Source organism: Pleurodeles waltl, chromosome 2_2 (assembly GCF_031143425.1).
Source record: "Pleurodeles waltl isolate 20211129_DDA chromosome 2_2, aPleWal1.hap1.20221129, whole genome shotgun sequence".
In the NCBI taxonomy this organism is placed as follows: Eukaryota; Metazoa; Chordata; class Amphibia; order Caudata; family Salamandridae; genus Pleurodeles; species Pleurodeles waltl.
This window is the reverse complement of record NC_090439.1, coordinates 1,142,517,769-1,142,530,646: the sequence shown is the minus strand read 5'-3', so window position 1 is coordinate 1,142,530,646 and position 12,878 is coordinate 1,142,517,769. Positions and strand designations below refer to the sequence as shown.

At 47.5% G+C, this 12,878-nt stretch overlaps 1 protein-coding gene across 1 annotated transcript in view; it reads left to right on the top strand.

The window, feature by feature from the left end:
• Positions 1 to 12,878, top strand: part of WDR97 (WD repeat domain 97) — a 327,470-nt gene that overhangs the window by 64,583 nt on the left and 250,009 nt on the right. The gene's annotated exons all lie outside the window — the stretch shown is intronic.

The window sequence follows — 12,878 nt, the reverse complement described above, 5'->3', positions numbered from 1 at the left end:
TACTGATCAATAGGCAGTGTATTTGCTGGAACTGAATATTCTAGTTCATATTGCAAAAATTCTTGAGTTTGTAATTTTGGGTTAAAAATGGAGTCAATAACAGTGGCTGTCAAACACGTTGCCCATTGAATCCAACGTGGATGTAATGCTTTAGCGTTTTGGAACGCTGGCTTATGTAACCGCCTCAAGGGCTGGAATTGGAGAGATGACAATAATGCGTTTGCCTTGGGCTAGAGGTCTTTCTTTAATGATAGCCACCTGAACAGCAGTGAGAATTTTCTCAGTGTTGTTCTGCTGCTGAGTACATATGTGATTTGTATGCTATCGGGACAGTCTCATTGAAAGTTACATAGGTGAAACCAATGGCACCAACAATTACTCTGATGACCAAATGTGTTTTGTTGTCCCTCGTGTGTAAGTGTTGTGCTGCAAGCATGTCTATTTGCAAAGCTCTGAGAATGTGTGTGTCTCGACAGTCCAAAATTAACTTGAAAAGTCAGGACGTATCAAGTCATATAAAGGTTTTATGCATGACGCATAATCAGGAATGTATGTTCTGCCAAAATTTAGGAAACCCAATAGGGATTGCAGTTTTTTAATTGTATTTGGAGGTTATAACTGTGTGCATTTTTCCAAGAATTGTGGCGCTAGGCTCTTTCCTTCACTTGATAGCTCATATTCCAGAAACAGGACGCTAAGGAAGGCTATTTTTGTTTTTTTTTAAACTGAATTTGTAGCAGTACTCGGCAAATCCCACAACAATGCGGGCTACCCATCTTAAATGTTGCAGCAATTCATCATCCGTGAGATAGATATCATCTACATAGGACAATGCATCAGGGTCAATGTCATGCAATATTGAAGTCACACAAGTTACGAACAGTCCTGGACTGTTCTTGTAACCCTGGGGTAAACTACAGATTTTTTTCTGGGAACCTAGTGCACTCAAACTGGTTACCTCTCTACTCTCAGGTGCTATATTTTGGCAGAAGAATCCATTGGAAATATCCAGTGTTGTTTTTGTATTTTTTACGCACTATGTTGTTCATGAGTGCTGTGCTATGTGAGTTTTGTATAGCATATGTGCGTGTATGACTGTTTAAGTGTCTGTAGTCTAAGACTATTCTGTATGAATGGTACGGTTTAGCTACTGGGAATAAGGGATTATTCATTGGTGAGACACAGGGTTCGATTACGCCCTGGTACTCCAGTTGTGTGAGGATTTCCCTCACGGGTGCTTTAGCATCATGTTTTATTGGATATTGGAGTTGAAGTTGGGGTTGATTTTTAATAGGTATTACATGGTAGGGGGAATCTTTATCTCATCCTACGTGGTTGCAATATAACGCAGGTGCCTGCGCCAATGCCCAATCAATGGCGTAGGATTCAGTGAGCTCCTTGGGAACAAGGGGCAAGAAAGAAGGCTTAATAACATTTTCCCCGAATGGGCAGGTACGGACAAACTCAGGTGGCCAATCCTGTTCGGCCAATAAAATATCATATATGTTTACTACGCGATCCCAAAAGATTGCGTCTATTGTGCGCTCTATGTCTCCTAACTGTAGTGTTACTTTGTACACCCTATCAGGCATGGAGACATGCATGTCTGTGGTTTCTCCTTGTAAGAAGTCATCAGTTGCTTTCACCTCCAGATGCTCTAGAAGATTCCGGTGAACTATTGTGACCTCTGCCACACTGTCTAGTAGCGCTAGTGTCCACTTCTTGTTCTTCAAGAGAGCCCTCTTCTTGAGAGGCGTGTCAAACTGCAACAGCTGCCTCTTTTTTCTTTTTGAATTGGGGATTTTGTTGGGGAAGTTTCTCTTCTTTTTTTAACAGAAACTTCTGTTGAGCGTTGTGATTACTGTCTCGGTTTCACGTACTCAGTTTTTCGCTCTGACTGCTCACCTCTCTCACTGGATTTTTCCGATTAGTCCTAAAAGGAACAAGATTGGTGTGTATCAGTATATTGATATCTGTCAGGTGTTTTTATATTATCTCTGTCTGAGATTATATCTATTCTGTGGGGTCTCCATATGCGGATATTCTCCCCTTTCTTTTTTGGGTGTTTGTTGTTTTTTATCCCAGCATTTTTTAGTACCCTCAGGAGTTTGCTTGGTAGAATCTTTATTAGATTTACCTTAAAATTGTGGTTTTGTTGGTCTGGCCCCCAGACTATCTCGACCATTGCTAGAGTAGGTCTCCACGATAATATTTGGCAGCTCACATTCTTGATCCTGTGGAGGAACGTCCCGGAGCCGCATGGGCACTGCTAGTGTGACTGCTTCCCCTTTAAGGTTACTTGATATAATTGAGGATACCGTGGCAAAGGTGTCCATTAGTTGCACCCCCAGGGCCGGGACAGCCCCGTATTCATCTTGAATTTGAATTGGCAATTGTTGGTGTACTGTGTCCGGTAGTATAGAGCGTGGCAAATACCGTGCCTCATGTATTACAGTTGTCTACTATGGGAACCATTCCAAATGGCAAGCACATTGTTAATATTCTGAGATCCTGTATGGGGAAATACTGCTTCCAGCACATTTATTTTTTGAGCTAACCAAAACTGAATTTCTTCTTGTTTGTTGGGTACTTTACCCATGATCGAATGCACAGTCACCTGGTTAATGCCTAGCGCTACTGCATGTGGCTGCTCTGGAGCAGCACGTGCTGGGTTTGTATTTAATGTTTGCATTACAAACTGTACTAATAGTCTATATAGTTCAGTCAGCTCAGCATATAAGTGGCGGACCTCAACTACTGTTAGGTTCACTGCAGCAGGGTGTGGTGTGTAAGTGGCCACTAAAGGCCAGGTAGGGCCATCATTATTTAGAGGACCTAACCGAACGTGTAAAATTGTGTGGGGTAGGGCGCCATCAAGCCAATTATTATGTTCATGATAAGATAGAGGTATTTCTAGATATGCATATGCTCTGTATTGTGCAGGTATATTTGCAGGTGTATAGTGATGAAATGTATTTGTGTTCGAATCAACTGCTGGAAATGTGACCCAAGAATATAAAGTTCTGTTCTATAGGCTGCATGAGCCTCAACAAAAAATGTGACTGGACCCCCCTGGGGCCGTTAGGCCGTGTGTCAGTAATTGGGCAGTAAGGGGTGGTTGCATATTGACTGCAATTGCTACCTGTTGTGGATTTGCCATAATGAATGGTAAATTTGTTCAGAGATAAGCATACCAAATGGGGATTACCCTTTTTAGAGTTCAAGCTTGAACAACCTACAGCGTTAGTTAGGTACTCCCTACTTAGCTGAGGAGGAAATCCTGAATACCACGGACTTCTCTGTATATAGCACTGAGGTATCTTTCTATATAGTGAGACAGAGATACACAGGAGGACCCGAAATTAAGAGCCTGACCAAACGTTGGTGGCGCCATGTCGTGTAGGCTCTCATTATTCTAATGAGACTACTGGATTTGAGCGGCAGAATTGCCTGTGGTGGGGGGGACTGAGTCTAACCCACTACAGTGACACCTGTCGCCCCAGTACAGGCTTTGCACCAGCCAACTAGCAGGGACTCATCCCTACCCAAGAGCAGGGATGATTGGGCAGCCGAGCGCATGACCCAATTGACTCTTCAGGGAAATCGTGGTCACTCAGATCTCATCCATTTCTCTCAGATACATTAGTCTCACATATACAATGACAAGCAGAGGCAGTTTATGTTTCAATAAGGTTTTAATGAAGCAACTGCATCTTAGATAATAAAGCATGTACTGTAATAACCAGGACGATAAGGTTTGACAGGATTAAAATTGTGACAAGGAGAGTAAAGCATAGAAATAACGTTACCATATTGGCACTAGAGTCAATAGACTAATTCCTACCTAGGCTATATTAGAGCACAGAGTGTTAAGCTCTAGTTCTGCCCTTCAGGCTCCCTGGGAAGACATCATCCCCAATACCTGAGCAAAGCCGAAATTCTGCATAAGCAGCTGTAGCAAAGCGTTCAGCAATCAGCATACAGTCATGGTCATCTGGCTAGAATATCTCTCTTTCGTGTATGGGGCAGGGAAGTGTTTTTATATTAAAACAGCTGATGTTCTGGGAAAGTGTCCCTATGTAAGGATGTGTATGTTTCTATGGATACCAGAGACAAAGTGTTATCACGTTTTACTGCAACCTATCTCACTGCAACCTTAAGAGAAGCACAGAGTGCTTGTTCAAGAACACAGTGCTGGCCTAAGCAAAGAACAGCCAGATAGAAAGAAATAAAATGACCGCAAATGTGGCTATTGTTAAAATAATAAACAAAGCTGAATATAATATGTCTGGGTTAAAGTGCACAGCGGCAGGCCTAGTGTGCTAAAATTATATGCATGGAGCTGTAACTAAAGTGGCTACACAACAAGTGTATGTGTACGTGTGAATGGGGGTGATCGTGTGCATATGAGTGTTTGCATGGGTGTGCATGAGTGCGTGTACGTGCGTGAATGAGTGTTTCTGTGTGCGTGTTTGAGTGTGTGTGCTCAAGTGAATGGGGGTATATGTAGCGAGTGCGTGGATTAGTGTTCGTAAGAGTGTAGAAGTGTGTGGGTGCATGTGTGCGGGTGTGTGGACGTGTGGGGGGGTGTCTCCCGGCAACCGGAATTAAAATTCCTGGTACTGGGTGCGGGACCGCCAGCACGACTGCCACGAAAATGCTGCCGTTCTGCCACCTCGTAATACCGCTAGCAGTATTACGGCTGCCGCCGGCCCGGGTGTGCTCACCTCAAACCTGGCGGAGTGCCCAAAAGTGGCAGAACGGGTGACGTTTCAGTGGTTTGGCTTAGGCCAAACCACCAAACATGTAAATGGCGATCTTTGCTGCCAGCCCGCCAGACTCGTTATGAGGCTCTCTGTCACAACACAGCTAAAGGGGAACAGAGGAGAAGCAGCAAGGCTCAGATTCATGCACGATGCACTACCAAGTGAGCCAAAGTGGCACGCAAACAATGCTTCATGTGGAGCCACATCCACCAGGAAGGCAGGGGACCTGCAGCCCATCTGCCTCTTGATGTACAGCATTATCATCAGTTGACTTTTCCCGGATCCTGGATGACCTAGGACAACCCTCATGCAAGAGATAGTCTGATGTTTTGTGTTAATTGCCTGTGGGATCTGGCACAAATGCACAGACTGGTAAGGCGAACATGTGCACTATGATTGTTTGTAGTCAGAAGGTAATGTGGGCCCCCATAAGTTTTCTGGCTACTGCCTCCAATCACACTTCTGCTCATACATACATTGGACTGTTAGCCTGGCAGATGCACTAAATAGGGGATAGGGGCGAGGCCACACCACCAGCAACAGGCACTGTTGAGGGCAGATAGGGGACATGTGTATGTGGCTCATCCACAAGCACATTGCATGCAACAGAACAGCCCTCCTGGGCACTCAAAAAAAGGGAAGTTCAAAACTTGAAACTGACTTATACACACTTGTACTTCCTCTATTACTGTCTAATTGTGCACACCAACTGACGGACCTGGCTACATGCAAAAGTACTACTTGTGCCTTTCTACCGTCATTCTATTGTTGCACTGTGAGCACTGTCCCTAAACTTTTTCCTGAGTCCTAAATGCTTCACTCATCAGAGTGATTTGGCCCCCAATGTAGTGTAAGGATTTGTGCAAGTTTGTCAACTCCAACCGCATTTTGTATGCAAGGTGTCCCTACCTTTTTCTAGGAGTGCCTTCTCACTGTGCAGACCTTTTCCATACTTTCCTGCTAATGCATGGATGTGATGTATGTGCATCTTTGATAGGCATTGACACCATGTTGTCTGTACAGTTCGTTCCAGGATCATACATTTAGAATGTGATGCCATTGTTTGCTTTCTTGCTGTGCTATTTAGGAGACCTTTCATTTTAGCTAGATGAAACCAAATGAGCTGCTCTGTGCCTCTGTGACAGTGTGACAGTGTGATAAAAATGCTGCTTTATTATACAAAAAGTTTCTGTGCTAAAGGCATTTCTGTGCTGGGATTATCACAGAACCTCTGTGAACTGTACCTGAGATGCTGCCCTGCGGATGCCGACCTCCATCCTGCCAAGGAGGATAACCTATGATGGCACCTAACACCAAGGTATGAGGGTTAGACTATCCCAATTGATCTGGCAGAAGGGTACTTCCGCTATGTTCTCTTTAGTGTTAGATACTGATAGGAGTATGAAAATATAAGCAACAATTAACATGGTTGAATTGTTCATATTGTGTACCATTCTAATAATGCTGATTACAGTATTATGTCTAATTTTTCTAATAATCGCAGCTCATGCTTTTTATACAAGAATACAATAATTTAAATAAATATTTGAAAATGCTTTTTCGTATCTTCCTTTTGTTTACCTTGGGCATGCAAGAGTGAGCAAATGAGAGGAACAGATCTGTTTCCAGGGATTCCTTAGAAATTAGAGTCATGTTCGAGATTGCCAACAACATCTTCACCCTGGTCAATTTTGGAGTTGGATGTGGTACTGTGAGCTAGCCGAGAAACACTTACTAATGATATATGTGGACCAAGGCCCTCATCACGACCCTGGTGGTCCGAAGACTGCCAGGGTGGCTGTGGCGGTGTCACCGTCGACGGGCCGGCAGTGAATGCTGCCAAATTAGGAGTTTGGCGGTTTGGCCAAAGCCAAACCACTTAGCCTCCACCCATCCCACCACATTACCGTGAGCACCTCCTGCACAGCAGATGGCGTAATACCACTAGTAGTATCACAAGGCAGGAGAATGCCAACATTTTCTGACGATACACTTACCTTGTTTGTCGAGGAGGTCATCCGGGAGGGGACGGGTCCTGGTGCTTCCACCGCCGGCAGCACCTCACCATCTGGACATGGCCACACCGTATTATAGGTTGTAATACGGTGTGCATCTCTTTTTGGCATGGCTGTACCGCTGAGCGTACCTCCTCTGTACTACCGACCGCCAGCACAACTGGTCTCGGAATTCCACCCGATTTGGGGCAGAAGTCAGAGATCAGTCGTATTAGGGCGGTCTTAAGACTACCAGCACTGGAGGTATTTTAGCACCCGCGGCTTTGGCGGTCTTTGCAAAAGACCGGCGAGGTCGTGATGAGGGCCTAAGTCTCGATATTTTTAAGTTTTTGTTGGTTTTATACAGAGTCCTGCTATGTTTGTAGGAACTGTATAACACCTGCTTGATCAGCTGCTGGTACATGGAGTGCTAAGATTGTGGTGGCCGTAGGGGGCTCCTTCTATTGTGGCATAGCTGACCAGTTCTCCCTTACTTAACACAGGACTGTACGCTATGGTCCTGGGGCCGGTCTCTTCCCTGGGGGAGAACTCGAGGGATGCCAGCAGTGGCTGGTGGAGATGGCCAGGGGCAACCCCCAGGTACAGTGTCCTGAGGAGGGGTTAGTTGTATGAACACTGAGGGGAGGTGATGAGACCGGCATGTCTTTGGCAAGTTGGGCACTGGCCTGCGATGGTGAACTGGGCACTTTTGGCCCCCTTGGATTTAGGTCACCTGCTGAAGAGTCCTGGCATTTCCTCACTTACCTGCCGTATTGCAACCATGGGCAAATTGAAGACCAGGATTCTGGGATCACAGCCTATGACATCAGAGGTTGTTCTGAGCCACCTGAGGAGGCAACAGAACCATTGTCGCATCCACTACAACTTGATAAGATCTTGGAAGCCATTGCAGACTCCAAGACCACACTTCAAGAAGAAATCAGCTTGGTGTCTGCTGAACTAGGGTTACTGTGCACGGATCATGATAAGATTGCTGCTAAGGTGAAGGGCGCTAAAGCAAAGATCAATGAACTGCAACCTGGTCAGCAAGCCCTGAAGCTACAAATGGCTGACTTGACAGACTGGATGTGCCTACTCAAACATTTCGCTGAGGATTCTGAGGGATGCAATCGTTGTAATAATTTCCAAATAGTGAGCCTCCCGGAGACCACAGAGAGCGGTGACATGTTAGCCTCCCTCGAGCATTGCCTGTGCATGGAGGTGGCCCCTAAGAAGTTGACACCCTTCTTTGCTCTGGGCTGGAGTGGGTGCATCATGTGCCAGCCCGTCCGCCAGCCCTGGGAAGCCTGCCCAGGCTGATGGTGGCCAAACTGATACACTACAAAGACAGACACATGCTGTTGCAGTGGGCACGAATGGAAGCCCTCTCCACATGAGATTAGCAAAGTGTCCCTTTTCACAGATTACACAGCTGCTATGCAAGTCAAGAGGACCTGGTTTCTGATGTTGAGAGGGCATTGAGTGAAGTGGGACTGCAATACTCTGCTTAGGGGCATGTTAACAAGCTCCTAGTGCCTCCTTGCGCTGCCCTAGCATCATTTTTTTTTAAATAATAAGGTGGCGTCACGGAGGCCATTTCGCCGTACCAGGTTTACAAAGTGGCACAATGAAAGAATTGTTCCACTTTGTAACCCCTTGTGCCCCATTATGCCTGCGCCAGGCATAATGTATGCAAGGGGGGGCGATCCCCCGTTAGAAGGCCCAGAAAAATGGCGCAGTGAAATTTAAGGTATTTCACTGCACCATTTTCTTTGTCATTTTTAACCTTACCAAGACAGGTGTTAAAGTGATGCTCCAATTGTTTCCAATGGGCCTCCCCATGCATTGCTGGACTAGCGCTATCATTTTTTGTGCTAGTCGACCAGTGCGCCACAACATCGTCAAAAATGTTGACGCTATTGTGCGAATGTGTGCTATGGTGCACCATATTGTAAATACAGCGCTACCATGGTGACATTAGGGGCACTGGGGAGCACAAGAAAAGTGGCACATCATAGCTGATGCAACACTTTCTTGTAAATATGCCCCTCAAGATTATACTGGATGGTGTCACTCACTTCTGTACCAACTCTGTGGAAGCCTAGGACTTGTTAGAGACATTTAGAGCGGGGGGACCACCCTCTGGCAGACTAGACTGCAGATTCTGCAGCCAGGCGCAAACTTAGGAAGCATTCTTGTCGTGCCTCCCCCCAGAGGACACGCAAAAAGCTGCCCAGATCCCAGGCGGACAGGGACTGGCCTGCTGCGCTCCTGGCAGCATCGGAGATCATAGTGCAGAGACCCTCGGACTGTGAGGACAGTATCTCTCTGTGGCAGCGGGATGGTGCTCAGGTGATTTCTCCACGGCGCTCATCATGACTGACCCTCGACACAGTCTTACATTCCTGACCAGGACCTCTAGGGGGAATGGAGTCAATGGTCATGCAGCACAACATACCCAGGTATCTCAAAAGCAAAGGGGTGCACATTGTCATGCATCACAAAACACAAATCACATGGGTGGAGGCAGATCACTTACAGCGCCGCGTGTAATCAGCTTATGCTCAGGGGTCTTTTTGTGGGTGCGGGGTGGGTTCCCTTTGAGCAGCTCACACCAACTTAAGTATGGAGGGGCATTATGTTTTGATTATGGTAGATTATATGGCAGACAAATCACGCTAGCGAGTGTGTATGTGCCTAACCAAGATAAAGTTGTGTTCCTGCGCACAGGGTGGTCACTATCTTTTGGGATTGGCTGGGGGATTGAGGCCTTGAAGACGTTTGGTGAAAGCAGCATGGTGCAGAGAGAGATAACTCTTATTACTGCCACATATACAGGCTACATTACTGCTTCATTGCTATGTTTGCTCAAGCCGACTGAGCCATTACGGGACTCAGACAGAATATCTGGGTCGCACCCTCTCAGACCATAGCCCATTGCTATTGGGCTGAGCGTCCAGATATACCTATGTGGCTGTTGAGCCTGGCAGCTCTAATTGGCGCCTTCTATAAGGACTCACTCCGGGAGGCTATCGCAGGATATTTTGAAGTCAATCACAGCACGGCATCTGATTGTTCAGTAGAGTGGGAGGCAATACGCAGCCTGTAGCATGCGGCAGGAGTTGGACAGGGAGGCGCGTAACCTAGACGAGGTACTGCACACACTGGACAATTCATTGAGCGCTGATCTTTATGCGCTTGCACAGTTACTAGTGTTGAAGGAAAGGTACAATGTAGCAGCGGAGCATCTACAGTGACATAGGGCCAGATGTAGGAAGCCTTTTGCATGTCGCAAACTGCGAAAAACGCAGTTTGCGGCATGCAAAAGGCCAAACACGATGCTCATCCTCAAATTGCGAGTCGGTACCGACTCGCAATTTGAGGATGCGACTCGCAAATAGGAAGGGGTGTTCCCTTCCTATTTGCGACCGCATCGCCATGCTGAGTTGCTTTGTGACCGCGAATGCGGTCGCAAACCAACTCGCAGTTACCACCAGTGCCTACTCTGAAAAAAACGAAACCAAATGGTTTCCTTTAAGGAAAACGGGCTGCAAAAAGAAAAAAAAAAATGCTTTATTAAAAAAGCAGTCACAGACATGGAGGTCTGCTGTCTCCAGCAGGCCACCATCCCTGTGAGTGCATGGACTCGCTATGGGGTCGCAAAATGCGACCCACCTCATTATTATTCATGAGGTGGCTCTTTGCGACCCCATAGCGAGTCGCAGAAGGTGTCTGAGACACCTTTCTGCATACAGTCTTGCGAGTTGCAAATTGCGAGTCGGTCTGACTCACAATTTGCAACTCGCAAAATTTTCTATTGCTACATCTGGCCCTTAATCACAATGAATATATCAACAGGTCACACGAAGAAGAAGGGAGGGCCCCAGCTTATCAAACCAGAGACCCAGGACACACCTCTTACCTGCTTGAAGCTGACCTTATGACACTGTGTTCCCCCAAGTCCAAAAATATAGCCTTCAGAGACTATTATGTTGATCTCTCTTGGTGTCCAGACCCAGTCCCAGCAGGGGCAGGGCATGTCTTTCTGGAGTGACTCTCCCTCCGACCCGTGACACAGGAGATGGGGGAGGGTTTGGGTGGCCCAGTGATGCCCCAGGAAATTGAAAATGCCATTAAGGACATGGACACAGGCAAAGACCCGAGTACATTGTGGTACACTCCAAGGGTGCCCTGTGTCCCTCCTCTTCTTTGCTACAGCAATTGAACCACTGACAGAGCTGCTCAGGCTGGAGAGCAGAGGCAGAGGCATCGCTGTGGGGGAATGTGAACACATAGGCCCATATTTATACTTTTTTAGCACCACATTTGTGCCGCTTTTTGACGCAAAAGCGGTGCAAATGTACAAAATACAGTTGTATTTTGTAGGTTTGTGCCGCTTTTGCCTAAAAAAATGCAGCGCTAAAAAAAGTATAAATATGGGCCATACTATCTCTTTATGCAGATGAGCTTTTTCTTAACATGGCGGACGGAGCCTTGGACGCTGGTCACATGTTACAGCTCCTTGAGGACTTTGGTGCCATTTCAGGCCTGCAGATCATCCTTGTTACCGGGCATACATGGGCTTTCACCGTCACCGAGTCTCCCGCCTGGACTGGTGTGGGCTCCCAGTACCTTTCAGTATTTGGGACTCCAGATATACCCTACGTTGGAGGATCTACTAGAGAGCAACCTGATGGGGGTTCTGAGCTCTCTTAAATCATGCATTACCTTCTGGACATCACTCAAACTGCCAATCATGGAGCCCATTGCTATTTTGAAGATGGTTTGCTTTACTATTTTATTAACGTACTGATTGGTGTACCAGGGTCCTGGTTCCATCAGTTGGGTTCCCTCTTTCAGGAACTGATTTGTGATGAGGGGGGATGGGCAGAATGTCTAGCGACCCTCAGACATCCAAAGTGGGAGAGCAGGCTGGGAGCCCAGACTTTGAGCTCTGTTTAGCAGCTTAGCTCCAGTGGGTCACCTCATGGTTGGATGGCGCCAATCAGGCGGAGCCAGGTCCCGTCGACCCCAACCAGGGAACCTTACGGGCCAGGCTGCTCCAGCCGGCAGTGAAGATTCCTCACCCCGGGACCCTGGTGTCTGCTGCTCTTAACTTTTGGTGCTGGTTTGTCTGACTAACTAAGGGGACCCGGCTCTATGCCCCTGTCCTAACGCTTGTGGGAGTCCCACATGGCGATCCATTGTCCTTCATTTATGTCAATCAATCAATCTATTTATATAGCGCACAACATACCCGTTAGGGTTTCAAGGCACTGAGGGGGGGTAAGCTGCTACTGGTCGAAGAGCCAGGTCTTGAGGAGTCTTCTGAAGGCGAGTAGGTCCTGGTTCCGTCGCAGGTTGATTGGGAGAGTGTGCCATGTCTTGGCGGCGAGGTAGGAGAAGGATCTGCCGCCGGATGTCTTTCGGTGGATGTGGGGGACAGTGGCGAGTGCGAGGTCTGCAGAGCGGAGCTGGCGGGTGGGGGTGTAGAAGCTGAGTCTGTTGTTGAGGTAGGCAGGTCCGGTGTTGTGGAGTGCTTTGTGTGCGTGGGTGAGGAGCTTGAAAGTGATCCTCTTGTCAACGGGGAGCCAGTGGAGGTCTCTCAGGTGGGGTGTGATGTGGTTGCGGCGGGGTACGTTGAGGACCAGTCGGGCGGAGGCGTTTTGGATGCGTTGGAGGTGCCATAGTTGTTTTGTTGGGATGCCTGTGTAGAGTGCGTTGCCGTAGTCTAGTCTGCTGCTGACGAGGGCCTGCGTCACTGTTTTTCTAGTGTCTGTTGGGATCCACTTGTAGATCCGGCGGAGCATGCGGAGAGTGTTGTAGCAGGAGGAGGTGACTGCGTTGACCTGTTTTGACATGGAGAGGGAGGAGTCGAGGATGAAGCCCAGATTGCGTGCGTGGTCGGTCGGTGTTGGTGGGGTTCCTAGGGATGTTGGCCACCAGGAGTCGTCCCAGGCAGAGGGGTTGGGTCCGAGGATGAGGACCTCTGTCTTGTCCGAGTTTAGTTTCAGGCGGCTGTTTCTCATCCATTCGGCCACGGCCTGCATTCCCTCGTGGAGGTTGGACTTGGCGGTGTGCGGGTCTTTGGTGAGAGAGAGGATGAGCTGGGTGTCGT